Consider the following 20527-nt stretch of genomic DNA (forward strand, 5'->3'; position numbering starts at 1 on the left):
TAACTTTTGGTCAGTGGGAATACATATGGGGTTACAGCTGAAGCCTCTTCTTGTCTACCACTCAGAACCAAGAATTCTTAAAAAAAAAAAAAAAAAAATAGTATAATGAAAAATATATTATATGCGATAAAGAAGGATGACAGTAAGATTGGGATAATCAAACCATTTTTCCAATAAAATAGCTCAAGAGAATAAACTACCTATGAAGACCCTGTTTGTGATGAAGATTGCTCCTGCTCATCCTCCAGGCTTAAAAGCTAAATTGCTGCAGGGGTTTATAATGTGAGGTTCTTGCCATCTTAACACAACTCCCTTCATCCAGCCCATGGACAATAATGGCATTTGAAATTTTAAGAAACTTTACACAAAAGCACTATTCCAGAGGTGCTCTGACATGATCTCTAACACAACCTAACCCTCAGAGAATTCTGGAATAAATATTTCAATAACCTCCATTGCATAAACCTTATAAACAAAGTCTAGCAAAAAAACCTCTTATAAAACTGAACTCTGCTTGGAAAATATAGATACTGTTAAAGGTAGGGACTTTCAGGCTGAGCCTGTTGTGGAAGATATTGTGTCTCAGGGCAAGTCTTGGAGGGGAGTGATGACGATGTGGAGTTAGTGGAGAAGCACAAAAAGAGCTCACCACTGAAGAGCTACAAGGCCTTCAGAGGGAGGTAAGGAATTTTCTATAGAGGAGGAGGAAGAGGAAAGGGAGGAGGTCACTATTTCATTAATAAAATAATTATGTAGAAACAAAGGTAATTTCAGTTTCCTTGAATAATGTCACCTTGACAAAGGTGTAGCAAACTATGTTATAAACCTGCTCAATGACAATGCTATCACTCACTTTAGAAACAAAAAATACAGGCACAAACAAACATAAGGACAGTTTTTAGTGAAAAAGAAACAGCTCAGGTGGAATGCAGAACTGCCTGCTGTTGTTATGGAAAGGGATTTCCCTTCAAAACAATAACATCTCTCCTCCTCTTCACCTTCCCCATAGACTATCAATTCTCCTAATTACGGGTAGAGTAATAACAAATTTACCTCCATTTCACCTAGTATTTATGTTATTTTCTGTTAATGCAAGTCTTGTTAAAATGCTTTTATTTATTGTATTTTTGGAAGTCTGCAATGGATTAATCAAATTACCATTATTTCTTATAGAAAAAATTTATTCATTTAAAGGACACCTTCCAGAACATTAGCCTAAGTCATGACCATAAGGCAAGTAAAATCAGCATCCATGCATTAACTATGGTAAGGACATGAAACTATATTTAAAAGATTTTGCCAATTTGAAAAAAAACGCATCCAAGAATATTAGGCAGGATACCACAATATCAAAAGCCATGATAGAGTTAGATTGGATTTTTTTTTAAGGGAAACTATGTAAGTTTCATAAGTAGATGAGAAAATGATGAAGGGAAGATGAAGACATGTCCTTTGCACAACCCTGGGAGAATTGTTATGACAGCATCAGCTATAAAAGAAGGGAGGCTGGAGACAAGTGAAGATCTCTATAAGATATGATGAGGATGAGTTACAGCATGCATAGCAGAAAAAAAATACAAACACACTGTCTGAAAATGATCCAACTTTAGCTAAGTATGCCATTCTTACGAGATCTAAAAGCCTTATCTACCTCTACCTATATCTGGGTATTAAAACAGGGCAATATGATGGAGTAAAGTTGTATCTGTATAGTAATCACGCACCTGCTACTTGCCAGAAACTACAGTCCATCATAGTCTTAGCTTATGCTGTATTCCAACTATTTAAATTTCTCTTTACATAAAGCTGACAATGACATGGGGAAGGTGGGTGCTCATAAAGGTCCATAACTTATCGCAAGTCCAGCTATGTCAATTACTTACTGAGACATACAATGCTGTATTGTAACCTTTATAAATGTAATATTACACTTGCTTGTTCTTTATTTTCTTTTATATAGGCAGTCCCTGGGTTACAATGGGTGTTCCGTTCTTGAGACGCATTGTAAGCCAGAACATTGTCAAAAATCCTAAGAAAACCTTACTTTTAATGCTTTGGGTGCATTAAAAACTATGTAAACTGCATTCTTATTGCATTTTTCAAAAAAAAAAAAAAAAATTCAAATATTGATTATTTTGCATTTTTGGAGTCATATTTCTTGTGCCAGATCAGCGTTGTAGGTGTTGTAACCCTGGAATGCGTCGTAAACCTGGAAATAATTTCTAATATTTATAATTGAAAAGCGTTGTAACCTCGGAACGTCGTAAGCTGAACCTTTCGTAAGCCGGGGACTGCCTGTATGTATTCTGCCCGTATGTATTCTGTTTTCTCTACTACATATGCATACATTAGTTTATATTATACTTTTTTGCTTGATGTTTCTAAAAAAAAACCTGTCTAGGCTACACATCCTTTCACCTATTAGATTATCCTCTACAAAATATATATATATTGTACTTTTATTTCTAATTCCTCTATAAGATTAATTTCATACCAAGTTTATGTAATGGATTGCTAGTTATCATTTATTTTCCACAAATTTACAGATAAATAATCAGAGGAATGATCATAAGTTGGAGACACACTGCATAAGAATGAAGCATACAAATTTAAAAGGCTGAAAAAAAAAAGGACTTGGTGTTAGACATGGCAGTTTGAAAGGGCAAATTTTTATCTTCATCAATGGAAAAAATAACTGTACCTAAATTTATTTTTATGACGTCTGGAGTGCTGAGGAATGGTTTAATTTTCTTCCGCATGTAAGTGAGTTGTTAAATGAGAATTATCATTAACCCTTAATGGATGGATATCCTCATATGAGTAATAATAACAGGTTTTGAGTGGGGGATAGATTACCTTCTGGTGAGTATCACCATCAATTTGGGGAAATCAGGTGGCAAAGAGGTTCCATTACTTCAACAGCCCATAAATTTACTAATGGCAACTTTGTGACTGGCTCAGCTTGCCACTTCCAGGTGGCTCATGATTTAGTTGTGTACTTGACTTCAAAAGGGTTATGTACTGGCCCTGTCTCTCACATGATGTCTTTTTATATATTTGCTCGTAAATATACCAAACAGTTGCTGTTGGTTTGAAGTTCTTATCTTTAATGACAGTATGTCAGTTATAAACATAATTTTGCAAATTAAGGTGCAAAGAAATATCAGAAAAACAAAATACTTACAGGCATTCCCCGAATATCGGCGGACTCGGTTAATAGTGATCCAGTTTTTTAGCGTTTGTCTAGCACCATAAAATCAGCGATTTATGGCGCCATAACAGGCTGAGTTTCGGTTATCAGTGCCATAAGATGCTGATAATAAGAGTTATGTTGCCATAAGGTGCTGATAATAGTTATGGCGGCATAAAATACCTAACAGAGGCGCCGTTAACCGAATCTCGGTGCCAAAAGCGCCACAAATTATTGAGTTTCAGTTAATTGATGTTTTCACTATCAGCACCCAGCCAAGAACGGAACCCCCCCGCCAATAACCGGGGACTGCCTGTATAACCAAAAAAAGGTTCTGCATCTTTGACATCAGTATATTTACGTAAATATTTTACAACAAGTATACTACTCAAAATTTGTTACTGATTTTTTTACTGATCTGTTATGATATTGTGTGAGTTGTAATAATTTACAATTGTCTTGTAAAAGAGAGCCCACAAGAGATTGTAAATTGTAATTCTAACTTCTCATGGAAGGTAGGGAGAATCTTTAAGGGTTTTTTCTTACACCTTGTTCATTTGCATATCTTCCTCTTTCCATCAATGTGCTTTTTCTTAAATTGGCCAACTCAAAGTTTGCCTGGTTTGGGGTGCTGCATATTTTTTTTTTCAGCCTGACTCTTAAAGGTTAAACTAGTCCAAAAGGAAAATAATAAAAAACTGTCCTTTTTTTCTAGTGTTCTCCTTATTTCTTGTGTTTTACTAACAATACAGCCATAAATAGTTATAACATAATGTATATCACCTGAACAAATTTATTTTTCATGGTAAGAAAGGAGTATAAATCTATCCTCAAAAAGACTATCAATCTATATAGTTTTTTATTACGTACATATCAATTTATAAATATTAAATATTTTTTTTTAGCTACTTGAAGACCACCATTCTGACAAAACAAACTAACAACCTACTACATTAACAATTCACTGGCTTCAAAATGTGGCCTCAATCAGCATTTTATCATGGAAATGAAATTCATACAATTTACAAATTTGCACCAAGCAAATACAAACATTATCTATTTGCATAAACTTTAAGCCAGAATAGTGCAATTTACCAGATGAGTTTGAATGTCCACAAAAATCTCATAGGGTTAATATAGTTACAAAGGGATGGACAAGATTTATTCCAAAACATGGAGTCTTCTGCCTCATCTGCTAAAGATCTAAATTTTAAATTTTAAATTAATTTATATTTTTCACAACTAACAAAATTGGGTCTTAACATTAGGAGAAATCTGGTGCCAGCTGAAAACTGATAAAAAACAATAAGAACTGTTCATGCAAGGAACTAGTGGCATCTGGTATCTGTCACGGAGATGAGGGAGGAAGTGGCCAGCAACATAGTCTCAACCCCATGATATATTAATTTTACTCGAGCCCAGGGTTAACTAAAAGAGGGGTGGCTAGAGGTGGGCAGTAAATGTTAAGACTGCAGGTTTGTCACCTATGAAAAATACGATTTAAAATTTGTCACTTGTTCATACGCAGAACAAATCTAGGTCTTAACATTTGGACAGACTCACTTTTGGTGGGAGGTAAGAGAATCCTGAACTGACTGGAGGTTCAGCACACCTGGTCACACTTCCTGGGTAAGAGAATTCAAAGGAAGGAGACTTAGGCCTCTGAGCTGTTAGATATATATGTGTATCCAACAGTCAGACTACTGAGCTAAAATACAATGCAGAGATTCATTGTATAGGAGGAAATTAAAGAGCTACATATATCTGTTCAAATAACAAAATAAGGTAGTCACATGGGTTTGTATCATTTCTCTCTCCCCTTGCCAGAGAGAAGAATGATTTGCTACTGGAAGGTCTATTCATGTAGAATATAAAATACTCTAACAGTAAGGCCACTTCACTTACTTGTATCCAGCCAGTTCCAGCATATGATGGATCCATCTTCTTACTGCTCACAGGTAGAGAAGAGAGGGAAAAAGTGGGAAAGAAAAGAAGCAACCAGCCATCTCATTTATTACATAGGACTAAAAGTGTTATCTAGCTATTTCCATTGCTGCTTAGCGAGAAAGCCTATGCTTGCAAGGAAAACCGGAAAGTCTTTTAGCCATGGAGAAAAGGAATTGTATTGCCTGACGAACCACTCTTGTGTCACTGACACCAAAGGCTGGGTCAAGGATGAACTCCTCTCGTTACCTTGGAAGCAGAGCTGGTAGGTTGGGCGACAGGTGAAATATTCCACCATTTATTTTCAATTCGGGGTATACAATGTTAGTTGAACACCTTATGAATTAGAAAGAATGTAGAAGACAAAAACTGTCAAGTTTGTCTGAAAAAGTCAATCTAATTGATCACAGTGGCCCATGGGTCAGGTGCGATGAAGCAGAAGGCCTATAAACTTCTGCTGTATCAGGCAGTAAACAGAAAGATGATAGGGAGTCTTCCAAGACATATCTCTGTCTGATGACAGGGCATGTGACAGGAACCCTAAATGAGTCAAATGCTCCCCGGAGATCTTGGGTTTCTGTAATTGCAAGACATGAGAGGTTTCTCATTAGTAGTTAAATCTTGACTTGAGAAGAAACAATAGTACTAAGACGAACAATCTCTCTGTGAGGAAAGCAGCACTCAGCCCATCACTCAAATCCAGGAGCCGAGTTGCATGACAGTACATTTCATCCGGAAATGTGTTTGGCTGATAGAGCTATCAAATGAATTAGTTACACTCGAGCACCTGCATGTTAACCGAAACAGGAGAGAAATGAACCTGTCTTGTTTGGTGATAAATGTCATTACATACTGTAGTGTTGTTGCTTAACAACACTGGGTGCCTCAAAATCAAATCCCAAAACTCCCAGGAGGCCTGAAATTTCAGGATGTTGATGAGAAGGTACTTATTGTCTTCGCTGCATGCATGAAGACAATGATCCTACAAGAGTGCGGCTATTACATGTGGGTGCATCTGTCTGTTGCCGAGAGGGCGGCGTGATTGGCGCCAATGTAACCCGCGTGTCTGCAACTCACTTGCAGTCACGCCTCTGTATAGACTGGACGTGTAATAAAGCACTCTAGTGACACACTGGTTTCCTTCTGTTTCCTGCATGGCGCAGTGAGTAGGATACATAAACAATAATCATGTTAACACCAGGGAGACCATCTTTCACGGCAAGGGCACGACGATCCTCCAGGGGTGCCCACAGTACTTCCATCGGAGTGGCGTCAAGATCACCAGCTCTGCAACATGCGGTTGCCGAGGGTCGAGATCCATTGCAAGCCCTTAATGACCGTTTGGCTACAATGGTGAGTGGTTGGCATCTACAGAGCGGCCCCAGGGCCCCGGCCCTACCGCTACCAGAGAAGTGTGCTTTGGAAATGTCATCAGCCTCCTACAGGACTTGGAAATGGTCCATGACACATTGGCTTAGGCTACATAAGCTTCAACCAGCGGATGCAGTTCAACACATCAGGCTTCATTACACCCCAGAGTTGCAACGTACGCTGGATGCCAGGTATAGTGATTTACAGTGGGCTAACTTGTCTCCAGAAGGGGCTCTGGATGCTATAGGGGCCATGGTTCTGCGCGCATCGAACCAGGCTGTGCATTGGGCTGAGTTTTTTGTGTGTATGCAAGGGCGTGAGGAGTCCATTAGTGAATATTTTGCAAAGTGCTCTCAAAAGGCCATGGACTGTGGCTTCCAGTGCCCTAGGTGTCATTGTGATTTGCCTGAATATATGCTCATTAGAAAGCTTATGGTAGGTCTAAGGGATGAGATATTGAAAAGAGACCTTTACAGGTCATGTGATTCTGTTTGTAGTGTAGATGCCCTTAGGGCAGTGTGTGCAACATACAAAGCAGCCCGCAAAGATGCATCCATGCCCCAGCACGACACATGGCATCAAGAGCCACGTGCGGCCGATGTGGAGACAGACCCCAGCTTCCCCGATTGTGCAGCAATGAAGAGTAATGAGAGGGCCTCGGTTCCCATCAGTGCTCGTGTGTGTGGGAACTACGGAGTGCAGCACGAGCCCAGAAAGGTGTTGTGCCCAGCGAGAAATAGTGTTTGTCATGGCTGCCAAAAAATTGGCCACTTGAAACGGTTTTGTAGAAGCAAGAAGATGGTGAATGATGCCCCTGCTTCATCAGTAACACTGGGGGCAGTCACTGCTGGGGTACAACCCAGTATGCAGCCTACTATAAAAGTGGTAGTGTCTTCATCAGTGCATAGCCCTAGGCCTAAGGGTCACAGCCCTGTACAGGCTGTGGTAGACACTGGGGCCCAAGTGTGTGTTGCAGGCCCTACCCTGCTGTCGACCCTAGTTGAAAGGCCTACCCTTTCACGACACTGCGGGGCCCTACATGACGTTGCCAACATTAGATTATATGGGAACTGTCCCCCTTTGCGTTCAATATGGTAACAGGACAAACGTCCAAGAAGTGTACTTCATCAAGTCTGCGAGGTCATTCTTTCTTTCATTGGCTACTTGCAAGGACCTTGGCCTCGTGCCCCAGCCCTTTCCCCACCACTTACCGGTGTCAGCAAGCCTCGCACTGGACCATGAGGTACTCACCCCCATTGAGCAGTCCTTGCCTAAGCCCTCATCCATACCCTTCCCACCAGTGGAGAAGAACGTCCCGAAGTTGGAGCAGTGGCTCTTGCACCATTTTTCGTCATTGACATTCAATACAGAAAGGGAGCCCCTCCCTGTCATGGAGGGTAAGCCGCACCATATTCATTTACTGCCAGGGGCAACCCCCTATGCATGCCACACCCCAGCATCTGTGCCAAAGCATTGGGAATCAGAAGTGAAGATGCAGTTGGACCAGGACATCAAGAAAGGCATCATCGAGAAGGTACCGACTGGTGAAGCTACAGAATGGTGTGCGAGGATGGTCATTGTTGCCAAGAAGTCAGGTCAGCCCCGCCGCACCATGGACTTTCAACGCCTCAATGCCTCCTGCAGGAGAGAGACGCATCACACCCCTGCTCCTTTCGACATGATCTCAGGGGTACCCTTACATTCCTTAAGACGGTGGCAGATGCGCATTGGGGTTTCCACCAGGTGGAGTTAGATGAAGAAAGCCGCAAACTCACAACCTTTATCACTCCCTGGGGGTGTTATCGCTACAGAAGAACACCCATGGGACACTGTTCAGCTTCAGATGCCTACACCAAGAGGTTTGATGACGCCATCAAGGACATTCCCCGAAAACACAAGTGTGTGGATGATACTCTTCTATATGACAACAGCATTGAAGAGGCCTTCTGGCATACATATAATTTCTTGGACACATGTGCCAAAAAGGGAATAACCCTCAAGCCAGAGAAATTCAGCTTCTGCCGAAGAGATGTGAGCTTCGTCGGATTCCAGCTGGGATGGGATTCCTATAGGCCCACAGAGGAGAGTCTAGCTGCCATATGGAGATTCCCTATGCCTGACAACCCCTCGGTCACTGACATCAGGTCATGGTTTAGCTTTGTCAACCAGTTGGCACCCTTCCTTGCCACCGCCCCGCTGATGGAACCCTTCAGAGACCTCCTGAAGAAGTCTGCAAGCAAGAATGTCTACTGGGATAACAACCTACAAGAGATATTCCACCAAGCACAGGAGTCCATATGCAAGCTGGCCAAGGATGGGCTGGTATATTATGGCAAGACCCGACCTACGGCAGCCCTAACAGATTGGAGCAGAGATGGGATCGGGTTTGTTATTCTGCAGCAGTACTGTGCTTGTACCGCAGCTGATGTCCCATTCTGCTGCAAGGGTGGTTGGCGTATTACCCTATGTGGAAGCCGTCACTTGTCACAAGCTGAAGCTAGGCATGGTTATGTGGTGTCTCAAGAAGGCTAGGCTACTCCTATTGGGCTGCCCCAACTTATTGATCGTGACTGACCACCGCCCGCTGGTCAAGCTCCTGGGTGATAGAGAGCTGAAGGATATACTGAAACCAAGACTCTTCCGTCTCAAGGAGAAAACCCTGCAATACAGGTTCCAGGTAAGATAGCTACCAGGGAAGAGGAACTGCGCTGCTGACTTCTTATCACATTTCCCTGCTCTCCGTTGTGAACCAGACGACAAGGACTCTGAACTTGAAGAGGATATGACTGCTGCCCTTGTTGCTGCTTCAGCCACTGCCCTTGAGCAAGAATGCCTCATACTTGACGAGGAGAGGGTCAAAGTAGCAGCCTCTAAAGACCCTGTATACCAGTTGTTGGTAGCTAAAGTGGCAGCAAATGACTGGCGCCCACAGAAGGCACAGGAGTTGGCCTGCCTACGTCAGTTCTACACAGTTAGGGACAGGTTAGCTATGGTAGAAGACCTGATAGTCTACACTTATGAGCAAGGATGCCCACGTCTGATCATCCCAGAGGAACTTCGCCTTCAGGTCATCACAGGCCTTCACACAGGACATCAGGGGGTGGACTCCATGCTTCGCAGGGCTAGGCAATCAGTTTACTGGCCAGGCATGGAAGGTGACCTGTAGAGCCACAGGGATGGATGTGCCTCTTATGATATACATGCTCCATCACAACCTGCTGAACCATTAGTACCCACAGCACCCCCAGAATACCCATTCCAGTCAACGGTGGTGGACATGTTACAGTTGGAGGGCCTTATGTACATGGCCTATGCAGACAGGCTCACCGGGTGGCTGGAAGTCGCACACTTTCCACATGGTACAACGTCATCAAGAATCATATCAGTGTTGAGGACGTACTTCACAAGAGCTAATCTCGACAGATGGGGGCACAAACCTCATTAGCGAAGAGACCACATCATTCTTCAGAGAATAGGGGGGTTACTGTACGCCTTTCATCAGCCCATTACCCCCAGTCCAATGGAAGGGCTGAAGCAGCAGTCAAGACTACCAAGAGGATCATCAGGGCAAATATAGGCAAAGGAGGCAGCCTCAATTGCAACAAGGCATCTCTGGCAATTCTTCAGTACCTCAACACCCCTCCTAAGGGGTTCGACAAGTCACCAGCACAGCTTGCCATCGGTAGGCAGCTTAGAGATGGAGTGCCAACGCCCAGACAGCATTACAAGGTGGAGAGACACTGGGACGAGATCATCCAGAAGAGGGAACTACAACTGGCAGTCCCAAAAGGAGACCCAACCACTTGCTGGGACCAGGGAGCTTCTACCCCTTGTTGTAGGCTGCAGGGTAAGAGTGCAGGATCCTGTAACCAAAACCTGGGACCGATCTGGGTTGGTAGTGGAGTCCAAGGGCCACCGACAGTATCTCATTAGGCTGGATGGAAGCGGTCGAGTGTCACTCAGAAACAGGAAGCAACGGAAAGTGATAAAACGTCAGCCCCCAACGTCGTCAGCCCGGACCCCGCTCCACCTCGTCAAAAAGGCAGACAGTACAACCCTCATGGATGGGCGAGTATGTTATGGGTGATGTTGAGTGTTAACCCATGCTCATGCTCATGCCACTGTAAAATTGTCTTATATTGTCCCCCGTGCTTTTCTTGTCTTCTATTTTCTATTTTTGATAAGCCGAACTGGCTACAATTAATTTTTGCAGACATATTTTTATGCATATTCATGTTGCTGCCATGCATGTCGTCAATTTATGCTATGATACCTGTGCATTAACCACTGCATTTTTCCTTTAAGAATTTTTTTCTTGCATATTTTCTTTGTGTGTATACATGTATTTAATACATATTAGCTTATTGCCATCACTGATTATTTACATTTAATATTATGCCATTCTGCCGTGCCATAATCGTAGGGTGGGGATGTAGGATGGCTGAACTTGTGTAATGTCTGATGCCGAGAGGGCGGCGCGATTGGCGCCAAAGTAGCCCGCGCGTCTGCAACTCACTTGCAGTCACGCCTCTGTATAGACTGGACGTGTAATAAAGCACTCTAGTGACACACGGGTTTCCTTCTGTTTCCTACAGATCAAGCACCAGCCTAATTCCTTCCTCATCATTTGAGAGAGGAAAAAGATTAATGACTGCAAGCAGACCGCCTTCATTCTCTAATGAAGAGAGCGAAGGTGAAACTGTCCTGACAGGAGGCTTCTATGGCAACAACAGAACACCGAAGTTGACTAGCTCTCAGCTGAATTGGCTGTTCCTGAGACAGGAACACAGGAGGGGTGGAAGTTTGATGAAGACGTTACATCCCCTGAAGGATACCTAGTACCGGGTCTTGGCTGTCATTATTAAGTCCACAGACTCAACAGACAACTCTTCATTCAAGTATGTACAAGCAGTAGGAGAACACTTGTTATGAGCATACTTTTTTATGTCCTTCCTTCTGCCTTCTTCCCCATAAGAAAGAAGATTGAAAGAGAAACACGATGTGCACTCTCTCAGAAGAGAAAGAAGAAGACTGGCTATTTCACAATCGTCCTTTGAAGCCTGAGACTTTTACGTTCCTTGACTACCTCAATATCTCCCACTCTAAGAGTGAGGGGCAGAACCGAATAAAGGTCTGTTCTGTTCCTAAGGGTCGAGACGACTTCGCGACTTACAAAACTGCAGATCAAAATTAGGACTAAATCCTTTTTCTTAGCACCAGAATTGCGAACAGGTTGCTAACTGGTGCTGGGTAAGGAAGAAATCTCATAGGGGACTGCCTGGAGGGAAACCATAACGGTGTCTACCAGGCTTGCTATCTCTTGTTGCAAGAGAGGATAACCTTTGCAGCAACGAGAAACAGTTTGAGACCTGAGACCGACCAAAGCAGACACAGGACAATCTGCAGTCAGCACAGAACCCCTATGAGGTACAGAAGAAGCGCTCATGTTACGGCAACAGACAGGAAGAGAGCTAGATTGGGTGTGTCTAAACTCTGGGAGAAATGATATTTTTATGATAAAATAAAGTTTCACATATACTTACCGAACAGTTACATAGCTTATAGCTTCTTACCTGCGGCAGTCGAAATTCAAATTGTTGGCGCCAGCGGCGTTGCTATCTTAAGTATAGGTGATACAAGACCCGCCCACATCCGGGAACCCTGGGTACTGCTAGCCTTCTACCGTCAATTTTCGTTTAGCCGCCACGTCCATCTGTGGGGAGGTGGGTGGGCTTTGATTATGTAACTGTTCGGTAAGTATATGTGAAACTTTATTTTATCATAAAAATATCATTTTCACATAAGTGACTTACCGAACAGTTACATAGCTGAATCCAAACTACCCGGAAGGAGGGTAGATGGACTACATAAAAATGACAGTAAGACCACATTAAACAGCAAATGTTGCAGTACCCTACCTTGTGAGAGAGCAGCTGCAGGAGAATACTGCCTCTGGTTGGCGCTCTCATCACTCGTAGGGGACGTGGCAGTATAGGCCAGGGTCATTCCTACTTAGTGGGATTTTGTAACCATGGACAAGACCGTTGGTTGACAAAATATTAAAAAACAGATAATGCCCTTGCCCTGGGCTTCAAAAACCAGATAAAAACAACAGACCATCACCTATACCAAAAATAATGACATACTCAAAAGTAATAAATAAGATCTGGAGGTTCTCCGAAGTACTATGAGCCTCCAGTCTGCCCACGACTCAACAACCTATAACAAGGCGAGGAGACAGTAGAGGATAGAAAGTTCCCCTATGTTTCCTTTCCCAACACCATGCCCGCTACCGACAAAGGACCCAATTTACAACTATCATAGGTAGCCTCTACATTCTTCAGGTAAAATGAGGCGAACACAGATCTCGATCTCCAAAACGTAGATTGAAGAATCGAGGAAAGCGACATATTGTGCTTGAAGCTTAAGGATGTCGCCACTGCACGTATTTCATGTGCTTTCACCTTAAGCACATTTAGAGTCTGATCTTGGACTTGAGAGTGTGACTCCAGTATCAGACTTCTCAAAAAGAACGAAATAGCGTTCTTGGAGAGGGGTTTTGCAGAATTCTTAACCGAACACCAAAGTCGGTCGGAATTACCTCTAACGGATTGTGTCCTTGACAGGTAACATTTCAGAGCTCTGACAGGACATAGTAAATATTCTTCGTCCATCGGACCCACTATATTAGATAATCCCTTAAGTACAAAAGATTTAGGCCATGGGTTAGAGGGAGATTCGTTCTTTGCTAAAAATTCGTTAACAAAAGAACAAACCGCATTACTATTTTTGAACCCCACCTCTTTGTGGATGGCTTGTAACTCACTCACTCTCCCTACTGTAGCCAATGCGAAGAGAAAAAGTGTCTTCCTTGTTACATCTCTCAAAGACGCTTCACGAAGTGGCTCGAATCGTGAAGACATCAGAAAAGTTAAAACTACGTCCAAGTTCCAGTCCACACTATCCTTCTTGGATACTTTTACTGTATTAAATGATTTAATTAAATCTCCAATATCCTGGTTAGAGGAGATGTCAAGCCCTCTATGCTTAAACACTGAGGACAGCATAGCTCTGTACCCTTTAATTGTCGATACCGACAAGTTCTTAACTTCTTTAAGGTACAGCAAAAAATCAGCTATTTCTGTCACAGAGGTTTTAGAAGACGAGAAATTATGTCTTCTGCACCACGTCCTAAAGACTCCCCACTTCGATTGGTAAAGCTGGGCAGAAGAGCTTCTTCAACAGTTAGCAATAGCCTCTGCCGCTCTACGAGAAAACCCCTTAGCTCTGACGAGTTTCCGGACAGTCTGAACCCTGTCAGTGACAGAGCGGACAAATTCTGATGATACCTGTCGAAGTGGGGCTGTTTGAGTAGCCGAGGATACTGAGGAAGAAGTCTGGGATGGTCTATAACCAACTTGAGAAGGTCTGGGAACCACTCTTTCCTGGGCCAGAATGGTGCTACCAGCGTCATTGACACATTTTGATGCGAGAGGAACTTGTTCAAACACCTCTCTGATCATTTCCAAAATGGGGGAAAGGCGTAAACGTCTAGACCCGTCCAATCCTGAAGCATTGCGTCGGTCTTCCAAGCAAGAGGATCTGGAACTGGGGAACAAAAGATCGGAAGTTGATTGTTCCTCGACGTGGCAAACAGATCCACTGAAGGTCTTCCCCAAAGTTTCCAAAGTTCTGACAAAACTTTGTCTTGCAATGTCCACTCCGTGGAAGAACTTGGTTTACTCGACTGAGTTCGTCCGCCAGTACATTTAACTTCCCCTGTACAAACCTCGGAACAAGGGAAATATCCCGATCTTGAGACCAGAGAAGGAGATCTTCTGCGACTTTGTTGAGGGAGAATGAATGGGTTCCTCCCTGATTCCTGATATAAGATAGAGCGGTGGTTGTTAAACGCAAAAATCTATCCAACTGAATGTTACTAACTCGCTGTTCCTAGAAGACTGCCGCAGGTCCAATCATTCACGGCCTACATTCTTTGTGATGACGTCATGGCATGTCACGTGACGTACCACGTGATACATGCGCACAGATTGTATAATGAATATACATATAAAAAATTAATCTTTTATTTAGCTGCATATCTTACGTTATATGCAGAAACACTAACACTCTCCCCCTTCTTTCTTTGTCTTGGAAGGAGAGTTTTAACTGCTGTCGTCTCCATTCATTCTCTGCTGACCGCAGCACGTAGCCGCTCGGTCGACGCCCCTCTCTTTGTCAGACAATCAGCAAGTTGCTGTGATGTATCTACCCAGACCACTTCCGTAATTTCACCACGTTCTAGCATGTCTCGCAAAACAGCTATGTCAATTCTCAATCTCTTATCTTCCACATTCTTGTAGGAATGAAGAGCGTCAACGAGGCTTTTATTGTCAACGAAACATTTTATTTTCATGCTCCTACATCCAGAAATTTCGCACAGAATTCTAGCCAGGTATACTGCAGTCTCTGCACATTCCAAAAGCGCCATTGTTTCAGCTGATAGGGTGGACTTGACCACTCTTCTAATTTTTCTTGTTTGCCAGAATACTGGACATCTCTCCATATCATTACCCGTAAGAAAATCACGAATCCTCCTTGTGATCCATTCCTTTTAAGTTGGCAAACGAGGCATCGGAAAAACACTCAAGGTGACACTCTTCAAGATTCCTCATCCTTGGCATATACAATTTAACATTATCAGTCTTTACTCTCTCTATGACTTTGTTGAGCCGCATTAAACTGCATTATCTGACACTGTTGCATTGCAACGTAACCCACTTAACTCACACACGTCAAATGAAATGTCAGGTCTGGTGTGAGTAGCAATCCAGCTTAACTGTCCAATCATAGCTCTATACTCTGATTTCTCCGAGTCAGACAGCTCTGCAGACTTCACCGCAGCCCGTTGTCTACTCACAGGTATTGGTTTCAAGGTCATTGCATACTGAAACTGGTCAAGAGCTATGCTGCCATTCTTGTTTGATACAACATTTATTCCAACGTACTTGAAGGCCTTAGTCTCTGAGCTCCCTATGGTGAATGTCTCTCTCAACTGATCAATCACTTGTCGCTTAAACTCTGGTGTTCCTGCCCACAAAAAATCATCGACATGAATGCACACCACTCCTTCAGCTTTGCCGTCACGTAACCAAAACAGCGCCGGATCAAGTGTACACACTTTAGCTCCCAGATTTAGCAGCAGATTTTTAACACTCAAATACCACTGTCGAGTGGCATCACACAAGCCGTAAACAGTCTTCTTTAACCTACACAGCTTACCTTCATCAAACTCTGGTGGAGGACGCAGGTGTACAATTCTTTCAATCTTGTCCCCCTGCAGGTATGCTGCTTTTATATCCATTGTGTGGCAGTCCCAGTGACGTGTAGCGGCCAGTGACAAAGCCAAACGCACCGCCTCCTTGGAGCAAGTAGGAGAATCTTTTTTCAAATCTGTGCTGTCTTCTTCAAAACCTCTCGCAACTAAACGAGCTTTCACCACTGGTTTTCCCCCTTTTAATTTTTCAGTAATAACCCATCGAACTGATAGTGCATCTTGTCCAACATCATTCACCTCTTCATAATCATTATCCTTCCAGTTCTGAATTTCTGTTTCCTTGGCACTCAAGACTTGATCCGAATTAAATAGAAATGGAATTTTTATTCTAAAATTAATATTAATAATACTTACCTGTATAATTTATCTAGCCCTAAATCCCCAAAAACCGCACCAAAATTTACCACATTGGCAACCCTGTTACCTCCTATTCTGTCCGCCAGTTGGCAACACTGTCGTTGACAGATACGAAAACCTTCCCTCAAATCAGTTGTGATAGGCAGATCGTGGGGTAGGATGGGTGGGACTAGATAAATTATACAGGTAAGTATTATTAATATTAATTTTAGAATAAAAAATTCCATATTAATAATACTTACCTTAATATAATTTATCTAGCCCGATTAACCACATTGAAAAGGAGGAGGGAATCTGAATACAATTTCCCCTTCGGACAGAATAGGAGAAAACAAACAAAGAAATATATATCATAGGCAGTCAAAACTCAACCCAAGGTCAAAGATACTAACAACTCAAAGTCTCCTACCATAATGCACCAACTGCGGTAGCACAGGACAAGGAGTAAGTGCATAGTCAGTCCGTCTGTACTAAAGTCAGGTGACCGACCAGGTGACCAGTCAGACGAATTGCGGACAGCAAGGCTGCACCCTGAAGACTATCAAGCACTATTCTTTCCCTAAAGGATGAGTGTCTGGACTGTCTGGGCGATTCAAAGCTAAGCAAACCTTGGGGGTGTATCAACGCAACCCGAAGTCGCCAGCAACGAATCGGCTCATGAGCAACTCCTAACTCGAGCTTTCTGGTGCCAAGAGAAAGGAGCGCGGAGCAAAAAGGCGATTCAGTCCCGAAGGACGAATGCCTGACAGTCCAACCTGGTCTCATGTTACACGATCATCGGGGGTGTATCAACGCAACCGACTTCGTCAACAAGAAACTCAGGGCTACTAAATGTCGCCTGATCTCCACGAGTGTCTGACTCTGAGAAGACAGGTGAGACAAAAAGTAGATGGTGAGCGAGTCACCAGATGACAGCAGACGATCCATCGACTAATTCCCTGTCCAGGACAGTGGAAGAAGCAGGAGTCGTCAGGACAAGCGAACCAGTGGCTAGTCCTAGGTCAGCATCGACTCTGGGAGAAGCGTTAGTCGCCAGTGCCGACAACCCAGTGGCTGGAACCATTTCACACTGAAAATGGAAGCAGCATGAGTTGCCAAGCAGTCAGTCCTTGTCATCAAAAAACACCTAAATACCAAACTGCCTAATTCCTATTATAACTACGTCAAAAACTGCCATGGGTTATAATACAAAAACAAAAAATATATACAACAAAACAAAAATTAATGAATAATATACAGGTAGCAACCAAACGTAAAACAGGAAGACTACCTAATTCTCCTGTCTGACGACCTGTCCTGCCATCACCAACGGGCCCAAAGAACGAAGGTCGCCTAGAACTAGAGAAATATCCCTCAAGTAAAAAGAGGCAAAAACAGAATTAGAACGCCAAGTCGCCGCCTCAAGCACCTTGGCGACTGAGACGTTCTTCATAAAAGCTACTGATGTAGCAACTGCTCTAATACTGTGTGCTCTCGGCGTCTGGTCTTCCCCAGCAGCCGAACCACCAGTTTTAACGATCAGATCTCTGAGAAAAAAGGATACACCATTCTTTGAAATAGGTCTCTTGACATTTCGGGGTGAAACAAACAGATTACGGGGACGACCCTGAATGTCCTTCGTGCGGCGTAAATAACATGAGAGCGCCCTAACAGGGCAAAGAACTAATTCCTCATTTAAATTACCAACAAAGTCGACCAGCGACTTCAGTACGAAAGACCTGGGAATGGGATTATCAGACGATTCAGTCTTTGCGACAAATTCAGGAAGGTATGACAAAATCATGTCTTGTCCAGATCTGGCAACCAGAAAAGAGTGCGCTTGCAGTTCACCCACCCTCTTGGCTGTAGCCAGTGAGACAAGGAAGAGTGTCTTAGAAGACAGGTCCCTAAATTTGGCAGAATTCAGAGGCTCAAACGGAGGGAACCTTAAGGCTTGAAGGACTTTGTTAACGTCCCATGTCGGAGGCGAACACTGCGGCCTGGGTCGAGATAGGGAAAAAGATCGAAGTAAATCTCTAATGACATAAGATGAAGAGATCTCAGGAAGCCTTGCCTTAAAAACATAGGAAAGCATAGACCTATAACCCTTAATGCACGAAGGTGACAGGGCCCTGTCATGATGTAAATGAACTAAAAACTCCGCTACTTTCGGTAAGGAAGGTCTAGAAATTGAATGTCCTTGAGACTTACACCAACGTCTGTAAACTGACCATTTAGCCTGATAATTTACTCTGGTTGATTGCCGCCTGGCAAGAGCCAACTGTCGCGCCACTCTGGAGGAGAACCCTTCGTGCTTGGAGAACCTCCTGACAGTCTCCAGGCATGAAGATGAAGCATGTGGAGCCTCTGATGGAACCGATGAAAATGGGGTTGTTTGAGAAGATCTGGTCTCTCTGGCAGGCGAATGGGGGGTTCCACCAGTGTTTCCAGAAGGTCGGGAAACCACTCCTTCTGTGGCCAGAAGGGGGCGATCAAGGTGAGATCCAGACGCTTGTTGCCCTCACTTTGTTGAGGACTGACCTCACCAGAGAGAACGGAGGAAAAGCATAGGCTTGAAGTCCCTCCCAGTCCTGCAAAAGAGAGTCTGTCCCGGCACTCTGAGGAGTCTGGTAAGAGAAGAATATCTGGCACCGAAAATTCAGTGGGGTGGCAAACAGATCGACTGTGACAGGCCATTTCTTCCTGAGGCTGTCGAAGACTTCCTGGCAAAGTGTCCACTCCGACCCTTGAACTTCATTCGGTCTCGACAAGGCGTCTGCTAAGACGTTGTGATGGCCCAGGATAAACTGAGGGACCAACGAATAATCCCCTGTCTTCTTGCCCAACACAGGATTGATCAGGCTTCTTGAGTGAGAAGATCCGACTGTGTGCCGCCTTGGTTTCTCAAGTACGAGACTGCTGTGGTGTTGTCGACAAAGATCGCGACAACCGACTCCAACAGTTGTTCCTGAAATGAAAGAAGGCCTAGGTACCCTGCCCTCAGTTCCCTCCAATTTATTGACATGCTCCTCTCCTCCTCTAACCAAAGGCCCGAAGCGGCTTCGGAGACCAGGTGTGCGCCCCAACCTTGATCCGAGGCGTCTGACCAAAACATTAGGTCCGGAGGAACCGAAAGAAGAGATGTCCCTGACTTGAGGCGGTGAACTTGCATCCACCAACGGAGATCCTTCCGACATTGTGGAGAAGAGGCGACTATCGTGTCCTCGGACACGAAATCCCATGACTGGCGAAGTGTCGACTGAAGGGACCTCATTCTGAGACGACCTCCGGGAACCAGTTGGATGAGGGATGACAAATGGCCCAGGAGAGAACTCCAAAGAGAAACTGGCTGCGTTACGGAGGACAAAAATTCTTCGATCAGACTCAGAAGCTTGTCTATCCGTTTCTGAGCGGGAGAAGCCCTCAAAATCTGGGAATTCAAAACAATCCCCAGATAAGTCATGATCTGGCAAGGGATTAGATTGGACTTGTCGAAGTTGACACGAATGCCCAACTCGACACAAAGAGACAGAACTATCTCCCTCGACCGGAGACATTTCTCTAGAGATTCGGCCTGGACTAGCCAATCGTCCAGATACCGAAGCATCCTTACATTTAACTGATGCAGAATAGCTGAAACAGGAGCCATCACCCGAGAAAAGACCATGTGGCGCAGTGGTGAGGCCGAAACAAAGGGTCTTGAACTGGAAAACTCCCGAGTCCGTGAAAAACCGAAGGTAAGGTCTGCTTCTTGGATGGATGGGGATTTGCAGATAAGCATCCTGCAGATCGATGGAAATCATCCAGTCCCCCCTCCTGACGGATGAAAGAACAGTCTGGACCGTCTCCATCCTGAACTTGGACTTTAGAATGAACTTGTTCAAAACCGAAAGATCTATGATGGGGCGCCAGGCACCCGAGGCCTTTAGAACTACAAACATCCGAGAGTAAAACCCGGGAGAAGGAGGAGCTCGCTCTATGGCATCCTTCTCCAAGAGGCCGAAAGCTCCTTCTCCAAGGCTTGACCCCTGATTGAGTGAGGGGAATAACTGCTGAACTCGAGAGGACGATTGGAAAGTGGAGGTCTGGAAACAAAAGGGATCTCGTAACCTTCCTTCAGGACCTCCACCACCCAAGCATCCACCGCTCTCCCCTGCCAAGCTGACCAATGGCGGGAGAGACAAGCTCCTACTGCGGTCTCCAGGCGAGGTGATGACTCCTACTTCCGAAAATTCTTACGCAGAGACAAGGAAGAAGAAGAAGAAGAAGAAGAAGGTCCTCCTGGAGGTTGAGCTCTTTCTCTGCCCTTGGAGCCACGCCAAGAACCTCTCCCGCGTTTCAAAGGGTGA

The 20527-nt window shown here is 44.0% G+C and overlaps 1 protein-coding gene across 10 annotated transcripts in view; it reads right to left on the reverse strand.

Moving 5' to 3' along the window:
* Positions 1 to 20527, reverse strand: part of LOC135206510 (pumilio homolog 2-like) — a 438165-nt gene that overhangs the window by 383934 nt on the left and 33704 nt on the right. The gene's annotated exons all lie outside the window — the stretch shown is intronic.

This window comes from Macrobrachium nipponense, chromosome 11 (genome assembly GCF_015104395.2).
Source record: "Macrobrachium nipponense isolate FS-2020 chromosome 11, ASM1510439v2, whole genome shotgun sequence".
NCBI lineage: Eukaryota > Metazoa > Arthropoda > Malacostraca > Decapoda > Palaemonidae > Macrobrachium > Macrobrachium nipponense.